The sequence below is a fragment of the Taudactylus pleione genome, unplaced genomic scaffold (assembly GCF_031769625.1).
Source record: "Taudactylus pleione unplaced genomic scaffold, aTauple2 ptg000109l, whole genome shotgun sequence".
NCBI lineage: Eukaryota > Metazoa > Chordata > Amphibia > Anura > Myobatrachidae > Taudactylus > Taudactylus pleione.
Genome location: NW_028284511.1, coordinates 11,289,951 through 11,304,627, shown reverse-complemented (window position 1 = coordinate 11,304,627; position 14,677 = coordinate 11,289,951). Strand labels below are relative to the sequence as shown.

General features: G+C 40.3%; 1 pseudogene; it reads left to right on the top strand.

Annotated features, from left to right (window-relative positions):
* Positions 1-3,726: 3,726 nt before the first annotated feature.
* LOC148525269 (4-galactosyl-N-acetylglucosaminide 3-alpha-L-fucosyltransferase FUT6-like) lies at positions 3,727-5,348 on the top strand (annotated as a pseudogene).
* Positions 5,349-14,677: the final 9,329 nt, after the last annotated feature.

Below are 14,677 nucleotides of genomic sequence, written 5' to 3'. Positions count from 1 at the left end.
ACGAAGTGCTGTACATGGGAAACACTGGGAAATAGCAGATAACTAAGACTAGTAATGTCATGAATCAATGAAGGGCTGCACATGGAAAAACTGGGAAATAGCAGGTAACTAAGACTATTAATGTCATGAATCAATGAAGTGCTGCACATGGGAAACACTGGGAAATAGCATGTAACTAAGAGTAGTAATGTCCATGAATCAATGAAGTGCTGCACATGGGAAACACTGGGAAATAGCATGTAACTAAGACTAGTAATGTCCATGAATCAATGAAGTGCTGTACATGGGAAATACTGGGAAATAGAAGATATAGAAACCTGGAATTAACTTGATACTTTAGCACGGTGGTCTATGTGGGGCTGGTTTATATTAGCAAATCTCAGCTGCAGCCACAGATGATTAATACATCAATAACACTAAGGGCCTGATTCAACAGTGCTTGTAAGTGCACTGCTGAATGCAGATTCCCGGATTATCAGGAATCTGCACATGCGCAGGACCCATTCTGCCTCCATGCTGCACATTGGTGGAGGAGCTCCTTTCCAGACCCAATGCTGTAAATGCAATAAAATTAAGACAAATTGCTACATGTAAGATAAGCCCCATCAATGTTCTAAAAATTTTTTCCAGCCAGGGGGAATTATGAAGTAGCTGTGTAGGAATAGATTGAGCACACATATATTAATTAGAAACAGGCCCGGATTTATGGGGGGGAGTCGCCCTGGGGCTCTCACACAGAGGGGCTCGAACACAGGGTTGGTGTGACCCTGCTGGGAACAAGTGTCTAGTGGCACCTGCTCCCAAATGGGGGCTCAACTATGGTGGTTCTGTATTCTGCATACAGCAGCACAGTTAGTGCTGCTGCATACAGTGCAGAGCAGCTCCCAAGTCCCCTCATAAGCATCATGTGACACATCATGTACGTGATGCTGATCACTGATGTGGGGCCCAGGAGCTACTCTGCGAAACATCGGAGGTGAATAATGAGGGGGATGTGGTGGATGATATGCCTCGGGAGCTGCTATGCAAATCATGGGAATTAATTAATCTGGAGTATGGAAGGCGTGGGGGTGGATATGCTCCATGTGGCTTGGAAGGGGCCCCGATAATTTAGCAGCCCTGGGGTCCCCACAAGCCTTAATCCGGCACTGATAACAAAGACTAGTATTATCAGCTATGTGGAAAAGCACAGCTTAGATGGGAATGTATCAAACCTTCCAAACAGTGGACAAGTGGAGAAGTTTTCCATAGCAATCAATCAGCTTCTAGCTAGCATTTATCAAGTACAATATGTAAAATGATAGGTAGAAGCTGATTGGTTGCTATTAGCAACTTCTCCACTCTTTAGAAAACCTTATACATTTTCCCGCCAGACCCAAAATAATATAAATAGTGAGTGACCAAGTATATAATGGAACAATGTACAGAAATTCTGTGAGACAACTGAGTAATAGCGTAACACCACTGATCTAATCTGCATTCACACTTGAAACATTGAAAAGTGTTTCCACCACTCCACCTGCCGCTATAGTGGGTGCAAGGAATGCCATTGCTATTGGGTCCAGAGGCTTAGGGGATCCCGTATCCAAACAATATAGTTGTCTACCAAGTTCTTGAAATTACCGGGCCTGAAAAGGGGAAAAGTCAGTGTTTCTCAATAAAGCTTCACATTGATATGATCCATCTCCCACACTCCTGTGGACAGACACAACTAAGCTAATCAGTAAACCCTGCACTGTAGCAGGGAAGACTTTTCCTTGTTTACAGCCTTTATGAAGCTATGGGTTGGGAATTGAGATTAGGATGGTCCCAGAAAGGGACAGTGTGCCTTTATTAGGAAGGTCTCTACTCAAAGTGGAATTCCTGCATTAGGAAGTATCCAGCCAAGTAGGAGCTAGTTGGTCCCTGTCCACTGTTTGGCATAATGTGACCTGGAGACACTGTGTGCCATAATATGTATTGGCAGCACTACAATGTGGCATATTGTGAACTGGAGTAATAATATGAACTGGTGGTACTATGTGCTATAATGTGAAATAGGACACTACTAAGGGGCATAAAATAGACTAGGGCACTATTACTGTATGGTGCAGAAAATGCACTAGAGCAATATTATGAGGTATGAAATGAACAAACCCTGTGGAGATAGGTGTCTCTCTAGAAGCATTAGGGAGGGGCCCCTTCAAAATGTTGCTGTGGGCCCACAAAGTTCTGGTTATGCCCCTGCTGCCACTCTAATGCTATGTCACACTAAGTGGAGGGATTGAATGAGGAGTGGAATGATAGTGAGTTGTAGGGCTTTAATGAGGAGTGGGATGGACAGTGAGTCGGAGGGATCTAATGAGTAGTGAGAATTGGTGACTGCTGCCGTAATCCTTGGCTGTCAATCATGGACATTGGAACATACTGATAGTTGGGTGGTTTGGGAAATATGCCGGGTGGACACCCGTGAAGAAGGCCTGAAGAGAACATTACCCATGTCCACACAATGACTAATATAATCCTTAAATGAGTTGAATTTGGGGAAATAAATGAAAAGTGTAATTGATTCAAATGGTTGGCACTAAAGGGGTTAATAGGTTGGACTTTATAATCAGGTTTACAATTTTCACAGTGTGCAAATAAGGATTTTCCTGCCTCTCCATGTACCAAGGATACTTCTAAATTGAAAAGTAATTTGCAAAGAGTGGAATGTTATGCTTAAATATTCCTGTCTGGGTTGTTTGTATTGCATAAGTCATTTAGCAGTATTAATGAGTATCTATGGAATGTCATACATCTTGTCAAAATTCAATAAATCAGACATTGTCACATAACATAGTTCAGGTAAATTGCTTTCGTTAACTTGTTGCATTTAATGAAGTGAAAGTGATTTGTCAATGCTTTATGAATTACATAATGGAAACATTCTGAGTCGCATGCACTGCCGATGTCAGATGCAGTGGAGTGAGATTTTGCTATTGTGCATTTGTCCGTCGCCCCACGCTTGCATCCCAATTGCATCCATACAGAGTTGCAGTTGCAATTTCAGATGCACACACAGAGAACTGTACTGAAAATGAAGTGGGCGTTCCTAGCCGGTGACAGGGAGGTTGCTTAGCGCACGCACAGAGACGGTCTGTCTTATGGGAGTGTCGCGGCGGTGTCAGTGAAAGTGGTTGTGTTTACAAATGCTCAACTGCTCACACAGGAGGCCATACTCGGGCAAATAAACTATACCTACTACAGGGATGGTGCAAGTTTTTGATTGGTGTGACCAATGGTGCCAATCAGTATTTCATCCTCTTCGGACGCTTTTAGTGGGCATCTCAATCCTTGCACATTTATAGGCACAGAAGTACACCAGGGAAGGGATTTGTAGTGGCATTTGCATAAAGTTGCGGAAAGGAGATCACCAATAGTCGCAGACACAGACGTGGCTGTGTCCATCTCAGAACATCCCTATTCTCTTTCTAATAATAGTTTTGGTTTTAACGGTACATTTTTTTTAAACTAAAGTGTCTACTTCTTCATATGGGATCATATAAACCATCTTATAATATTCATTAAAATGTCTTCAAAATAAAAGCACATGCAGCATTTTTTATTTAGGCACTAATTGTGTTGTTATTATATATATATTCTCTATATTTGTTTTTCCAACAGTGATGAAAATTGTGACGGGCATCCAGTAATTGAAAATACTGTTCCAGTGTTTCTACTTAAATAAATGGAGGTTTCAGGAAATTGTCTATGAAGAAGTCTCTTCTGATATGTATTGAACAGTTGTGCCTATCAGCAATTTTGTTTACACTCTATAACAATGTAGGTCACTCAGCAATAACTGATTGAGTTGAATATGTGGAAACTACGCTGGAACCTACTCGAATCATCCTTGTTTGGACTTGGCCATTTGGTAATAAATTTCCCCTTAATGAATGTCCTTCATTCCTTAATACCAGTGGATGCGTCTATACAGATAACAGAACATTGTTTTCTTCTGCTGATGCGGTTGTTATCCATCACAGGAGCTTATGTTACTCTCAAAAACAACTTCCCCATATGCCTGCGTGCTATACCTCCAATGAAGTGCATCCTCCATAGGCAGGATGTACTTCACATGGATCTATTCATACTGGGTATATCATACTGCCAGACACGTCAGTTTTCCCATATATGCCTTGGGTCCTTGTACGGCTTATTTCCCACATGGTAACCTTCGCAGTGCGCCCAACATGGCTGCTTCACCTGGTACACTCGTGGATGGGATGAAAATACATGGACCTGACGATTATGGTGGGACACTACTCCGAGTCCTAGCGTTAGGATGCTGCAACCACTCATTTTGTGTCATCTCTTCTAGGCATAACCTATTCCACCCAGGGTAATCCTACGTAGTGCGCCCAAGATGGCTGTCTCATCTGGTACCTTTTGTTGGTGAAATATATAACCTGTGGAAGTTATTTTGCAAAATGTCTGCACCAACCCTGCAATATGTTTATTGTGCTCTTTAGTTTCTGGTTGTTTTTAATTATCTCCGTGTGGTTTTCTATTTTCTGCAATACCTAATCCTTGAACAATGTATCATGTTTTATGATGTCTGAAAAGCGACTTGAGTCCTGCGGGAGAAAAGCGCTATATAAATACATTTATTATTATTATTATTATTATTATTATTATTATTAAATCAGTACTGGGTATGGTTTAACAAGGAGTCTCTATCTCACAGCCCAAACTTACACTTTATGGACAATCTCATCAATCTGACCATGTCCTACAGGGCTGACTCTGATATATTCTCACCTTATGGCTGGTTGGAGGAGAATAAAGAAGATGCAAACTTCACTATCCCTACAAAGACTAAGCTGGTGGCTGTCAGTAACTGGAACCCAAACTCTAGGAGGGTACACTATTATTAGCAGTTTAAGATTTTTTTTTATCTGTGGGCATATATGGAAGACAGCATACCCAGAAGTGAACATCAACAAACACTTTCCAAGTACAAATTTTATCTGGCGTTTGAGAACTCAGTACATGAAGACTACATTACAGAGAAACTATGGAAAAATGCCTTCACATTTGGTAATGTACCAGTTGTTATGGGCCCCTCTCGTGAAAACTATGAATTTTCATTCCCAAAGACTCATTTATTCATGTAGATTACTTCTCCACTGCCCAGGAACTGGCTACATATATCTTAAAGTTAGACAGTGATGACAAAGCCTGCCAGCAATATTTCCACTGGAGGTCCAGACTTCATCCTGTTTTAGGTACAAATTGGCAGACTTCTTACTGTAGAATATGCAGAGCAAATAAAAGAAGCCCCTAAACATAAGTCTATAGCACAACTTGGAGACTGGTACAAATGAGTTAGAGGCATATTTATCAATATTATTTTTCCTAAAATAATGTGAAAACAAGTGTTTTTACACCCTTTTCATATTACTTTAGTATCAATTAAATGTGTGAAAGGGCATTTGGAGGAGAATTTGCAAAATCCTACTCCAAGCCCATAAATTAGCATTTTTTTTAGTAAGCTGATCGTATTCCCATACTTGTAATGGATAATGTGATCTGCCAAAATTTACTAAAATTAAATTGTAAAAAAATAGTGGAGGGAGCCCTGTGATAATAACACTAACTTCAGATGGAGTTTTTATGGCTTCTGTCCTGTTTCCCCTACTCCATCTCTGCTCTAACAGCCAGAACAGAGCTCAGAGCTGGCACCTGTGATCAGCCATGTGTATCTAAATAGACCACAGGCTGATCACTAAAGAAAATAAAAAGTAAAAACAATAAAAAATAAAATAAAACTTACCTGCAAGCTGCTGCAGCCAGGGATCGGTGTCTGGCTCCTGTGTGCCCAGTCAGCTGATGATGTGAAACTCCCAGCTGGCATCTCAGTTTACAGCGCTGATCAGTTGACTGGGGTCACGGAGAGAAGAAGTTGGTCACCGATCCCTGACTGCAGCAGCGTGCAGGTAATTGTTAACTCAGCAGTGGAGAGGGGGGATTGTGGGGAGAGGGTAGCAGGTGGCAGATGCAAAAAATATCAGGGAAGTGTGGGGAAGAGATTAGCAGGGACAGAACTTTCTCACAAGCTTTGTCCCTGCATGTGAAAATTGATCCATCCATGCAAATCTGGGTGAATTAATTACAAGATGCGGATTGTAATCATTATGCCACTCAAAGCCTTACTGTAATGATCGTGGAAATGCGATTTTTATATAACTAAGAACAAACTGAAAAAGAAATTCCAAATTTAATTATAGCCTCTGTTCAGGTGCATTTCAAGAGAGGATGGGGCACATGTGCAGTCCCCGTCACGGGCCCCCTCCTCTTAGTCCTGTAGCTGGCAGTACACTGAGCGCAGAGCGGCCAGCACCACACTGATAGACTCTGGGAACTAGAGTGTGCCCACATTCTATAGCGCATGCACAGGCGCATTCTATAGCGCATACACAGGCCACCGCAGCAGCCATTTTCAGGCATTTTTACAGCACTGACACCGGCGCCAATGTGGAACACCAGAGAGTAATGTATAATATGGGTGCAAGGTGTGTGGTGCGGGCCCCCCTGGACCCAGGGGCCCATGTGCACCGCACACCCTGCACAAATTATAAATATGCCCCTGCCTCTATTTCATTACTAATCATTTTCTAAGTACATTCTCTAGTGCCTGCCTTTTTAGCTGTAATCCTATCTTCAATGAACAAGAAAAAAAATAAGCAATGATTAAATGTTTAAATTTTTAAATAAATAACTTATTCATTTAAAACACATGATGTGCAAAATGAGTAGGGATGTGCAGGCTCGGATAGGTTCGAGTTTGCACGTTCAGTTCGGATTTTTCCCTCCAAAAAAACGGAACTCAGAAAGAGGCTAAACGTCACCTTACATGGATGAACATCATCATTCCTGGACTTTTGTCCAGGAATGATGATGTTCGTCCATGTAAGATGACGTTTAGCCTCTTTCTGAGTTCCGTTTTTTTGGAGGGAAAAATCCGAACTCAACGTGCAAACTCGAACCTATCCGAGCCTGCACATCCCTACAAATGAGTAAATTACTTTTCCAAATCCGATGTGTACTTTACCCAAAACTTGTGAACAGCTGTGATCTTGGTTTTAATTCTTTCAATATTTTTTACTAGTGATTTTCTGAAAAGTTTTCGGTGAAATAGCTTGTTTTTTTTATAGTGCCAAATGATGGACCTAATGCAGATTAATCATGGGGTGCACTTAGTTCCAGAACTTCCACAGACTGAAAACATGCATGAAGATATGCACCACCCACAGATGTACGTTCAACTCAACATTAGCCCCTATTTGTGCACCTAAAAATATTTTTGCAACAATATAATAGCTAAATACACCACAACAAAGAAAATGTTTCTGATGTGAAAATAGTTACTTCTAATTGATTTCAGCATGCAAAGAATGAATATGACATTTAAAACTCTCAGTTAGCTCTGAGTTCCGAGATATAGCCCATTTATGACGATGTAGGTGTATTCCTAGTGAAGTGGGCAGAATGGAGAGAATCTTACCAGCAATCTGCATTCCAAGCAAAGGGGGTGGGGCCTAATGAGGCAATTAAATGAATCAGTTATTTGTCCCCTACCCTATTCAAATATATGCGATTCATGGGATTACCCACACAAGATAACTGTGGTGCACTGAGTGACAAGCATAGTGAGCGATTCCACCAAGACATTTCAGCAATGGAACAAAGATATCAGGGTAGGTGAATCACTATTGTTGGACAGTGACAAGAGATGCCCCAGAAGAGGTGTACAAGCGACAAGCACAGAGAAAGCACCCCCATGAATAGGCCACTATATTAGACAGTACTTTCGTATGCTGTATGTTTATTTCATATGCTGTATGTTTGTTTCGTATGCTGTATGTTTGTTTCGTTTTGTGGTCTTATTTGTGATTGATTGAATTAAAACAACAGTTATTTATTTTCTATCAAGAAAATATCAGATTATTTTAAAATAGCTTTTCACTATGACTATATTACTAATGTACATACAGTATAATGCAAGTAGTGTAGCTCAAAAAATTAGCAAAACATTCTGAAATCATTTTAGTTTTTCTTGACCTCAAATTAGTAATGTATAACTATTTTTACAAATTAAACAAATTAAAAGTATTAATTTGCTCTACAGTGATATCAGAGCCGAATCTAAACTTTTTGGTGCCCTGGGCCAGAAAGAGCATTGGTGCACCACCCCCTTTCACACACACACAATGTCCATTCCCACATGATATATACAGTATGTCTGTGTATATATATATATATATATATATATATATATATAGTGTAATGTAAAATGGCAGCAGCACTCCAAACAATAAATCTATAATCGAGGTTGAGACCTTTACTTCAACGTTTCATTCAAAGATGATTTTCTTCAGGAAGTTAACAAACAACATGAATAACACTTACCTATATAACATACATAATGCTGAGTGCGACCAGCTCCGTCCATCTGAGAGGGCGTTTGACGTCATCGCGCAGCACCACGCAGCCCACATGACTTTCAGAGCTCCGCTCACTATGGAAACCAGAAAAAAACAAATGAGGTGAGAAACCTGCACCAAAGTATATACACAAAATATAGACCAAAGGGGACATTGCATAATAAGAAAACAATATTAACCGAGCAGTGGCATCATAAATGTATAGCAAAATATAGACAAGCCAAGCATATCACTATAATGCATATAATCTGCCACATAGCTAAACAGCATAAAAATTAGCAAGTAAATAATGATATTAGATATTTATATGAAGGTATAGGGATTAATCAAAACAGGAAAGTGATAATGTCTCATTGAGACCATGTGTCTGCAAACTGTTTAGGCGATAGATCCAAAAAGCCTCTCTTTGTAGTAGCCTTTTGGCTCTATCACCCCCTCTATGATGCTCCGGGACCTGTTCTATCATCTTATAACGCAAGGTGGAAAGGGTGTGATTATATTCGCGAAAGTGGCGAGCCACAGGCTGCTCATTCTCCTTGCCAGATAAGGCAAGGCGAATGGCAGACCTGTGCAAGGCCATTTTTTCGCGAAATTGTCTAGTGGTTTTCCCTATATAGAGTAATCCACATGGACAGCGTATAAATACACTACAAATTGGCTCGTGCAGGTCAATATACTTTTAATGGCAAATCTTTGTCCCGAATGTGGATAAACAAAACTATCACCGGTCTCGAGGAATACACATGTGGTGCAACCCAAACACTTATAGTTTCCTGGCTTTTTGGTCAGAAAATGAGTAGACGGGGTATGCGTAAGACCTGTAATATCATTGTGTACAAGCCAATCGCGTATGTTTTTGCCCCTCTTATAGAAAGGTAACAGACTAATATCCTTTAGACTTTTCAGGCCTGGATCAGTGTTTATCATCGGCCAAAATCTTTTGGCCGTGCCAACTATAGTTTTACTGGCAGTGCTATAACTATTAACCCATACCAATTTCTGATCCATATTATTTTTTCTCTCTGTGTTGTTAACACTCTCTTTTTGAGCAACCAATGCTCGTGTTTTTGCTTCCAGCAGAGGGTCACAAGGGTAGCCTCTGCTGATAAATTTATCAAACATGATATTAAACTGCTTGAGTTCATCCTTTGGGTTACTACAGAGCCTATGGATCCTGAGGAACTGGGAGCATGGTAATCCCCTCTTCAAATTTTTAGGATGAAAACTGGAAGCTAATAGTAACGTATTGCGATCTGTAGGCTTCCTGTATACTGAAGTTTGTATACAGCGATGTGATAGTTTTACTGAGACATCTAAGAAATGAATCTCTTTTGAATCAATCTCATACGTAAATTTGATATCGCTGTCTAATAAATTAACATCCTCCATCATATTTACAAATTCATCTCTATTGCCTAGCCAGACAATAAATATGTCGTCTATGTATCGTGTGAAGAATCTGATCTTCTCAGCGTACTCAGGTCTGCTGAAAAAAAGATCATGCTCCACACGATACATAAACCCATTGGCATACACCGGAGCTGCACAAGAGCCCATGGCACATCCATGGGTTTGAAGATAAAAGTTGCCATCAAAAACAAAATAGTTCCTAGTCAGAGTAAGATGCAACAATTCTGTAAAAAACGCTAGGTCAGGTCCACAATAATGTGGATTATTAGTCAATAAGTGTTCAATTGCCATAAGACCCCTATTATTGGGTATGCTGGTATATAGGCTAATGACGTCAACCGTACATAGCAAACTTTCCTCTGGTAATCTGCCTAAAGCCTTAAGTTTTTCCAAAAAAGAAGAGGTATCCTTAAGATACGTTTTCTCAGCCTGTATCACTGGTTGTAAGTAATAGTCAATGTATCTGGATATTTCATAATACAAAGATTCCCTTGCCGATATAATCGGTCTACCCGGTGGATTGACTGGGTCCTTATGCAGTTTGGGTAGTGTATAAAAAACAGGTACCCTAGGTGATGTAGGCAACAATTGATCTCTAGTATTTCTGTTAATAAGTTGTTCTTCTACAGCTGCTGATAGTATATTAGTTAGCTCCGCTTGATATTTTTTAGTAGGATCTCCATCCAATTTGCAATAACCCTTAACGTCCATTAATTGTTTCAATGCTTCATTGCGATATGCAACAATGTCTTGTATTACTATTCCGCCCCCTTTCTCAGCAGGGCGGATAGTTATGTTCGTATCCTTGCTAAGTTGCTTAAGAGCCACTAGTTCATTTTTAGATAAATTAGGATGTATTTTCTTACACTGTTTCTTGCATTTGGAAATGCAAGACTCCATCAGGTTAGTAAATCCTTTTATCGCCAAATTGTTGGAAGTTGGCTCGAACGTAGATGTTGACTGGCTTGACCGAAAGGTTGGAATATCTGTCATTAAGTTAGGTTTGTCATAAAAAAAACTCTTTTAAATGAAGTTGTCGATTAAGTCTATGCACATGGCTCCTCAGCGTATCATGCTGTACTGTCGGGACAAAGCTTAGACCGTTATGTAATACACTTAGTTCGTCAGCCGTGAGGATTCTGTTAGACAAATTATAAATTATTTCTTCTTTTTGGACACCTGTTTTTTTCTGACTTTGTCACTGGCCTCCTAGTCTTGTATAGAGTCTGGGGGATGATCTTTTTTGCCCTTGTAATAACCCCTAAAGGGGGCCTGCGGGAAGATTGAGACCCACTTATGCCAGCACATTCCTGATCTGTGGACTGTCCTCCACTGAAGGTATCAGTTTCCAGAGCGAACTTTTTATATCTTCTGTTGGGGCCTATATATTGAGGTTTTCTCGCCCCTATTGGATTATTTGCCCAAGAATAAACACGTTTTTCTTTGTAATCCTTATTAACAATATTAAGTTTGTTTTGTTCAAACTTTATAAGATCACTACGATATTTGTCTACTTGTGTTTGCAATTTGGTTATCCAATCACAGGTATTGTCGCCTCTCGAGCTCTGAACGTCACGTGGGCTGCGTGGTGCCGCGCGATGACATCAGACGCCCTCTCAGATGGACGGAGCTGGTCACACTCGGGGTGCATTATGTATGTTATATAGGTAAGTGTTATTCATGTTGTTTGTTAACTTCCTGAAGAAAATCATCTTTGATTGAAACGTTGAAGTAAAGGTCTCAACCTCGATTATAGATTTTCTTCCAATATATTTTTTATTGAAGCGAATAACACCGCACATCAGAATATTACAAAATAAATTTCTAGTTCAAAAAGACAGTATAAGATGTCTTAACATTTACAAATATTCCAGGACATTTTCATGTTTACGTACATAACTGTGTCCAATTTGTCCAAAATTTAAACCTATTCAAATAAAACTTAGACACTAATAATAGACAAAAAACAAATAATCTATTAAGTAAATAAGAAAGAATGAATGTCCGGCACTCACCCACCAGGCAGCGTAATAGGAGGATCACCCAGGAGGACTCTAGTCTCATACCATTGGGTCAGACGCATACTGTGATAAATTTGGGTTTGTGTTAAAATTGGCAGAGTCGTAATAAAGCTTTCCCAGGTATCGAAAAAAAAGGCGACCCTCCTCTCCTTTTCAAGCACCGACTCAATCCAATCCATACGGAAAATAAAATTTTATTTTTCTTTATATAATTGAAAGTTGATGGGAGTTGGGTTTATCCAATCCTGCAAAATAGTCTTTTTTGCTGCGGCACTTATTGCAAGTAATAATTTTCTGCTTCCCGCAGTGAGCCTCTGGCCCCTTGGGAAGATACCCAGGATAGCCCATTCTGGAGTAAATGGTACAAAATTGACTAGGTGGTTCTCAGCCTCCCGTCGTACTTGCCGCCAGAAACCCTGGACCACTGGACATTCCCACAAACAATGATAAAGATCGGCCTCTTCCCTGGCACATCTATGGCAGTTATGAGAGTTGGTTAGACCCATTCTGTATAATCTGTGAGGGGACAAATAGGTCCTATGATATACATTTAAAAAAGTTCATTATATGAACTAGCAGTTAATAGTGTGCGAGACTTCAGTAGCCCTTTTACCAAGTCTTCAATAGTCAATGTTGGAAATTGTGTCAACCATTGGTGCATCCCTTGACTGACCAAGTCATGATTTAGATTTTCACTCAAGAATCTATAGTAAATAGAGATAGCTTTGCGTGAGGTTATTGGTCCCAAGAGCCGTTGATCTAATGGATTACACCAGTCATCAGCTGAAAGTGGCCGTATTACCGTGGCTATGTAATGTTGTGCCTGAAAATATGCTAGAGGATAAGCCCTTAGAGTCTCAAATCTTGCAGTCGCCTCGCGGAATGTCAGGGGCTTCTGGGTGTCTACATCAAGCAAATGACTTATATTATGGAGTCCCTTCTCTCTCCATCACGTAAAGCGATATGCTGCCCCTCCATCTTGGAAATCTAAGTTACCCAACAGCGGGAGATAAATGGATTTATAAGCATTAAGACAAGATTTGTGATGCAAAATATGCCAGAGGCGTCTAGTTGTCATTAGTAAAGGATTGTCAAGAACCTCTGGCGGAACCTCTTGATCGTGAATGTGGAGGAAATATTTCAGGGCCATGGTAGGTAAAAATTGTGATTCAAGGGATGTATTTGCATATATCTCTTGGTCTTGTAGCCATTCAACCAAAAATCTCATTAAAGAAGCATGGTTATAATCTAGGACATGAGGGAAATTTATTCCTCCATTAGCTTTAGGTTGATATAATTTTCTAAGGCTGATGCGAGCCCTACCACCCTGCCATAAAAATGAACGAAACAGTTTATTAATTAGTTGAACATCTTTTTTGGTGAGAAGAATAGGTAATGCCTGCAACATATAAAGAAGACGGGGAAAGGTCATCATTTTAATAAGGGCAGCTCTTCCAAGGTATGAGAGCGTCAAATGTTTCCAGCTCCGGAGCTCCTCTGTAATAAGTCGAGTCATCCATGACACATTCATATTATACAATTGAGTAGGGTTTTTAGGTAAAATAATACCCAAATATTCCAGGTGTGAGGAGGCCCAGGAGAAGGAAAAAAGCGAGGCCCAAGGGGGAGTAACAATGGTGGAGTGGAGAAAAATTGCTCTTGATTTATCTGCATTGATTTGAAGGCCAGAGATGTTGCCAAACTGATCAAACTTTTACATAATTAACTGTAAGGTATGTTGAGGATCCTGAATGTATAAAAGAATGTCATCTGCATATACTGTGAGTTTGACATTTTGAGTGCCCACACGGACTCCCTGAAAACTAGACCACTGCTGCAAAATACGAAGGAGAGGATCAATAGCAAGATTAAAAAGGAGAGGAGAGAGGGGGCATCCCTGCCGAGTGCCGCGTCCCAGCTCCATGGGAGTACCATGTAATCAATTAATCAATAGTGACATTGAGGGGGAGTGATAGAAAAAGTGAAGTAATTTGATAAAATTTGGAGCAAATCCTCTGCGACTCAAAACCTCAAATAGATGGGGCCAGAGAACTGTATCAAATGCCTTGTGTGTATCATGGCTCAGGAGCATAGTTTGAGTGTGGGGGTTCTGATTGGAGGCAACTATGGTGGCTATAGCGGTATCGATACCTTTAACCGAGTGTCTTCCTGCCACGAATCCTAACTGGTGTTCAGTCAAAAGAGTGGGTAATATTTGCTGCAAACGGGTGGCCATAATTAAAATCTACATTTAATAATGTCATTGGACGGTATGAACCAAGAAGGAGGGGATCCCTATCTGGCTTGGGTAATAAAATCGTATGGGAAGTATTAAAGGACCTAAGGGAGGGAGAGTCGCGATGAATATGATGAAATAAGTCTAAAAGAAGTGGGGAGAGATCATCTTGGAGGATTTTATAGTACTCTCCTGAATAACCGACTGGACAAGGGGCTTTGTGGGTGGGCAGGGCCTTTATCACATCACGAAGTTCTTGTTCAGTGATTTCCGAATCTAGAATCTCACATTGATCCTGATTAAGTTTAGGTAGATGAGCTTCGTCTAGTATAAGTCTCTGTTGTTCTGAGTTAATTGGTTGTGGGGAATATAGTGTTGAATAATAATTGTTAAATAGGGACAAAATGGTCTGTGAATCAGTAGCGGGGGAACAGGTAGAAGGATTAAGAACTGCAGAAATGTGACTTCTAGGCTTTCGTGATCTGGCTATATTGGCCAAAAAACGTCCAGCCTTGTTGCCCCAGCGATAATATTTATGTTTA